Genomic DNA, 6919 nt, shown 5'->3' on the forward strand with positions numbered 1-6919 from the left:
GTTTCCAATCACTTATACCAGCTAAAGTGTAATGTCCGTACCTGGCCAAGGTGCATAGGAAGCAGTAGATCAAATAATCCGCCCTACTACCATGGAGCCAGTCAGTCTTAAATTCCAACCTAAGCCTGTCATCCCACCAACAGAGATAAAAAGAATTATGTTATACACTGAATGTGGAGTTGTTCTGAGACCTTAAAAACTAAGGATCTTATGGCAATTGTCATACAAGTAGTGGCTTTCTCCTTCTGCTATGTGGCATGTTCCAAGTAAGCTGGCTGCTGCCTTCCCCACCAGTGGTAGATACCTTTCAGTGGTGCTGTCTAGTGTCTGCAGACGGTCTGTGCAGCCCTTTGAGATAAAAGGTGGAATATAAATGTGAAATATTCTTGTGTATGTAAAAAATAAAATCTCTCGCTTCCCTTCCCTCTCTTCTAAAGAACCATTTTCCTTTAGCCAGGATAATTGTTAAATACCTGCAAGGATCCTCCTGGAAGTGGAGGTCTTTGTTTAATGTGCTACCGTGTGAACAACAGTGCTTCACTCTCCAGGAAAGTTTATTAAATGCAAAGTGCCTTTCATCCTGCTGGTGTGATCCATCCAGCAGGACCAAACAGCAGCCAGTCTATCAGAAGGGATGTAACAGCAAGAGCTATCTGCAATGAGGCTGTATAATCCCAAAAGTTGGCTGGGGAGTGTTGAAAGAAGTGTAGGGACAGAGCTGTCTTCGTCTGGAGATGTGCCAGCTCTGCTGATCAACTGTCTGCAGGACTGCAGAGAAGGCAAGGTGCAGCCCATGAAGAAGGTTTTTCAGTAATGTCTTGGTTTTAAATGTTCAGTTGAGTATAGCTACATGACTTGCACAGATGTATATAAAAGATCAAATTCTGCTTTCACACAAATACAGAATAACCCCCTGGCCCTTGGGAGAATTGCTCCCTGTACACATGTAACATTGCATAATCTGAACCAAGATATCTTATCCAGGGGAGAGGACAGCTCAGGTGCCTGCTAATGAAGAAGACAGCCTCTCACTTGCAGGACACCCCTTTGAATTTCAGCTAGCTCACTTGCCCACAAAGTTTTTGGTCTCTAATAAGTTCATTGTGAGCAGATGTCCTCTTGATTGTAGAATCAGCAGAAAGGCCCCATGTGTTCCAGCGCTATGAATGCGGCACTGTTCACAAATGTTAAACATTTGCCATTAAATTCAAAAAAGACTTTCCTTTCTTTTCTGAACGGCCAGGTAACAAGTTCCATTTTACTCTGGATTTTTTTTTTCAATACATTGTTCAAGAAAGGAAAGTTTCACTGGGACAAGCAGTAACATCTCAGCAGTTAATTCAATATCATATTAATCCATATTTCTGGAGGGAAAAGCTTGGAGGCTTTTCTTTAAATATCTCTTGATGAAAAACTTCGATATATGAAAAAACAAACCCCAGAACCTAAACAGCCAGCACAGATAGCAATAGTGCTTTAAAAAGCTAGTTAGGAAGCAGAAGCCTTTCACATGGGGTAATTCTCATACCTAAATTCAGGTGTACTGTTGCAATACATTGGGCATGCATAATTCCCATTGACTCCAGAGTGGCTGCAATGCTGTCTGGCTGCAGTGAAAGCAGCATATGCTCAGCACCTCAAAATTAGGCCCATAGTGTAAAAGCAGATTCTGGGCAGTGGCTGCAAAACTCTTGAGATGGTAAAGTGGCTAGAAGCCATCTTTGCACTGCCTTGCTCCTGTGCTGATTAGGCCAGTTTGCTACAAGAAACATGTGCCTCAAGACCACTCCATCTAGCCAGCTGTCTGTGACCTCCATGAGGTATTCCAGCATCCAGAATTTCTCCATGGTACCATGAGGAGGGCATCACTGAGTTGGTGATGCTGGGCACCTTAGCAATTCCACAATGCTAGGAGGCCAGCTATCAGTCGTCCTTGCACAGCTCGAGCATTGGACACAGCCTTGATTGTGGCCATAATCTAACTCATGGTGACAATCTCTACCATATCTGTGGATCAGGGAGAACATGCATGTGTAAAAACATCCCCATTAGCTAAAACATAAAGTCAATTTCTTTAAACATATTAGAAATAAAAGACTCTCAGAAGATTACAGTGTATGTATTTGTGAGGAGAAACCCAATGGCACATTTATATTCCCTGGGTTTGCTCCTCATACATTCTGGATGCCTTTGTATCAAGGTTCACAATAGTAATTTGCCTTCTGCCATGCTATTTTGTAAGGCAGTGGCTTTCAACTTTTTTTCAGTTCTGGACCCCTAAAAATTTTTGAATGGAGGTGCGGACCCCTTTGAATTGTAAGTGTGGATATTCTCGTACTTTTGATTGATCACAGGAGTCCCCCATGGGTCAGTGACAGCATTCCTGCCTACCACCGAGAAGACCTGGGTTTTATTCCCAGACATTTACACAATTACAGCCATGGAGGCATGAAACATGTGGACTCAGTCTAGTCTTTGGATTCTTTGGTGGCCTAACCGGAGGATGGAAGGTCTAGGCAGCCTCCACTCCTTAAAAAAATCCTGCCCAGGCTTATGCATCAAAGGTCTGGGTGGCCCTTATGCATACAGTGTGATCCAGGAGGATTGATGGTTGCCACCACCAATGTCTGATTGATCATAGTCATCTTTCACAGACCACCTAAGACACAGGTTCCCAAATTTTTTCTTATTGCATACCCCCTTCCAGATTTACCAGCTGCCCACATACCCCTACCAGCATATGTTTTATATATTAACCACTTAAATGCCAATTATTATTATAATGAAAATTAAATCTGCCGTTACATAATTTCTCTGCATATCCCCCAGAGATCTCTTGCATACCCCCAGGGTTACATGTACCACAGTTTGAGAACCCCTGCCCTAAGACATAGTCTTCAGACCCCCAGAGGTCCACAGATCACAGATTGAAAACCACTGTTGTAAGGGTTTATGTTGGCAGCAAGAGTCAGTCAAGCTAAATATCAGAAGTTTTGATCTTCCTTCATCTCTGTTTAACAAAAATGTGGCTACTTATCTGACTCTGCAAGCTGTAAATATGTTTTTGTGGCTCAGCCACATGTTTTTGACACTGTAATTAATCAAGGACTTAACCAGGATGTGTATACAAACCTGCATAGGCACCGATGAGATAACTTCTGATGCATGTTTTCCCAAACAGCACTCTGATGTTTACATACATTGATGAACATCATAGTACTTTCTCATTGTCTCAAGTGAATTTGGTATTGGGGAATACAAGCTTTTTGACAGTTCTAGAAAGTGAAACTAGCTCTTTCTTCACAGGGTACAGCACTCATGGTAGCAATACAAGTTTCCCACAAGGTCACCGCTCTCTATAACTTCATTTCTAGCACTTTCATCCCTCCTGCCCCCAAAGCAGGGGGTTCATTATGAAATCTGGATCTAGATTGGATTTTCAACCATGAGTTCTCCTTTCCTGAAATCTAGGGGTGCCTGGATCTCATGTCACTAGTGTGTGGATACCATTAAAAGTGTTACCTATAAGTTGCTACATTTGCCCAGGGATTGCAGGAGGCAACAGCAGATCAGTAGGCTAAGAAGGCTCTCTGAATAAATAAGCTTTATTATTTTGTAAGATTAACTCTTTGGCCTTTTGAGACTAACACATGGTACTAGGAGTGGGGTGCAAAGTAAGACTGAAAAACTGAGCGTTTCAGAATTCCAGAGGAGTTAAAGCTGTCTAGCAATGCAGCAGAAAACTGGAAGAAATTTAAGCAGAGCTTCATCATATATATGATGGCCAGCGGAGCTACAGAGAAGGAAGATCCACTCAAGGTAGCTATTTTTTAATATAGCAGGTGCAGAAGCTCTGTCTCTTTATAATAGCTTAGAATTGTCAGCAGGGCCACCCCAAGGGGGCGTGAATCAAGGCGACTGCCCTGGGCCCCACACTTTGGGGGCCCCACAGAGCCGGGCGGAGCAGTGGAGACGCGGATCTGGGTGGAGCGGTGGCTCCACCTCCAGCTGCTTGCTCCCCCCAACCTCCATTGCCAATACCACCACTGTCAATGGCAGCGGCATTTTTTTCAGGACTGGGGCCCGTGAGATCTGAGTGGGGGCAAGGCCCCGCATGGGCTGATTTGCCCCATGCCCCACACCCTGCTTGGGTCAGCTCTGAGCATCAGAAGCAGAACAGAAAAGCTATGGCACAATAATAAAAAAGTTTGAGGAATACTGTAAGCCCAAACAAAATTAAACCTTTGAACAGTATAATTTCATCATGAGACAGCAGAAAGAATGTGAGACAATGGAGGAGTTTGTCAAAGACCTCAGACTGCTAAGCCAGACATGCAACTTTGGAGACCTAAAAGAGTCCATAATCAGAGACCAAATAGTATGGGGTATAAGGGATACAAGCCTCAGGAAAAGACGGGTAGAGGATCCTGAGCTTAATTTGGAAAAGGCAGATAGAATGTGCCAGCAGCTGAGATAACACATGCCAGGCTGCAGAAGCTGGAGGAAAAAGCAGAACAAGCTGATCTAGACAGAATTACAAGACAGCAAAAATCTAAGGCAACACACAAACAACACAGAAAGGAGGACCTCCCTATGAAGCAGGCAAGTGGAGGCCAAAGAGAATTGCTAAAGAAAAATATGTTAAACAGAATACATGAGGGGCATCAAGGCATTAACAAATCCAAAAGGAGAGCAACGGGTGCTCTATATTAGCCCAACATAAATAATGACATAAAAGATGCTGTAAAGGCTTGTACAACATGCCTAAAGTACACATCAGTGCAAAGAAAATAACCCATGATGGTTATAAAGGAGTCCGTAGCTCCATGGTGTCAAGTGGGCATTGACTTATTCAGGCATGCAGGAAAAAATGATGTATTTGTGCTGGATTATTGTTCTCGCTATCCTGAAATTGCATTGCTCAAAAACACAACAGCAAACCGTGTCGTAACTCACATCAAATCAATTTTTGCTAGATATGGGATTTCACAAATTGTGAGAACAGATAACGGACCTTAATTCAACTGTCTTGATTTTAAAGAGTTTGCAAACAAATATGGATTCCACCACAACACTTCAGGTTCTAAACACCCACAATCCAATGGTCTGGTGGAAAATGGAGTACAAACAGTAAAGAAATTGTTGAAAAAAGCTACAGATTCACACACCTGTCACTCTTAAATTACAGGGCAACACCCATGAAGCACAGATTGTTCCCAACAGAAATGCTTCCTAACAGCAAACTCAAAACCAGGCTGCCAAATCTTGTGGATAATGCTCAACAGAATGAAAAGCAAGACATGAAAACATTGAAAAAAACTGACAAACTCAAACAAAAATAGTACTATGACAGGGGTTCCAGGGAGTTACCACAACTGCACAACAAAGATATGGTGCTTATTTCAAATGAATGAATGTAGAAACAAAAAGCATTAGTTTTCCATCAAGGAGCTCCCAGATCCTATAAAGTAGTCACAGCAGAAGGACAGGTGTTAAGAAGGAACCGATGACACTTGCAGCTAGTAAAGGGGAGAAAAGAAGCAGCATCATGAAATTCACATCAAAGCAACAAGAGACAATGGAGGAGATTGAAAATGTCACAGAGGTAGAGACATCTGAACAAGGAAACCAAATAAGAACTGGACCAATAAGGATTGGGAATGCAGAAAAACTGACATCACTTAGGGCGCTTGTACACATGACGGGGTTTTAGTCCTTGTTGCATTCTATGCTCCGTAAATTGAAATGCTGAGTTTTTAATTGAAATGGTAGGTTTTATTTTTTCCATTACTGTATATATGTTATTGTCCTGTGGCTGCAGGTGCCTGCTGAAGACAGAAGCAGTGAGGGGCCCAATGCTTTTTTTTTTCCCAGTGGATTCTGCCCACCTCTCCCATGGCTGGGGAGTCATTAATCTGTGCCATTAATCTGTCAGCACACCCCCTCAGCCACAGGAAAGGCGGGCAGGCTCCACAGAAAAAAAGAATCAGGTCCCTTGCTGCTTCTGCCTTCATAGCATGCTCCTGCGGCCACAGGACGCTGACTTGCCCCTTGGGCAGCATGGGGAGACATTAGGAGGGCAGCTGGATATGCTAATGGCAAGAGGAGGTGGCAGGGATGGTGCATGGGGTGCTGGAAGCCCTAGTGGGCTTAGGGAAGTTAACAGCCTGCCTGGGTGGCCCCATGCCCTATGCACTGTCCCTGCTGCCTTCTCCAACCACCAACATACCCAGCCTCCCTCCTGCCACCTCCCCATGCTGCCCCAGGGGCAAGTCAGCCCATTCCCAAGCAGCCCCAGGCATCCTGCTGGCTGCAGGAGCCCACTGAAGGCAGAAGCAGCGAGAGGCCTGATTCCCTTTTTTTTTGCAGAGCCTACCCACCTCTCCTGTGGCCAGGGAGTGAGCTGACGAGTGGCTGCACCGTTCCGAGTTGCAACGTTACAAACTAAAGTACATCAGGATGTAGTTTAGTTTACAACAATGCAGACTCATTTGTGAAAGTCTGAGGTTCTCATAGAGATATGCGTAGTCAATCCACCCAGGGCTTGCTTATTCTTCCTGGTTCTTGCCCACCATGCCTTTGATGTTAAAGAAAAATCCAAAGGGACAGAGTAAATATTGGGAGGCAAAATGCTGTTTCCTACTGCAATATCTCCAGTCACATAGCCTCTTTGTGGGGCTCCTCCACCCCCATACCCTGCCCTTTGCACACCAGATGTTTGGGGTACAGTCTCTAAATTATAGTCTGTGCACTAAGAGTGTCTTAGAGGAGCTCAGGGGTCTCCTGATTGCGTGGGTCTCGAACTGTTCCCCGCACTTGGTCTTGAACCCTTGACTGTTCCCCTCCAATTCCGTCCTTGGGCTTGCTCACCCTTTTTGTCTCACTTCTGCACATGTCCATGATTGCCTCCCACTGCCAG

Source organism: Gavialis gangeticus, unplaced genomic scaffold (genome assembly GCF_001723915.1).
Source record: "Gavialis gangeticus isolate Ggan-Ray unplaced genomic scaffold, GavGan_comp1, whole genome shotgun sequence".
Classification (NCBI taxonomy): Eukaryota; Metazoa; Chordata; order Crocodylia; family Gavialidae; genus Gavialis; species Gavialis gangeticus.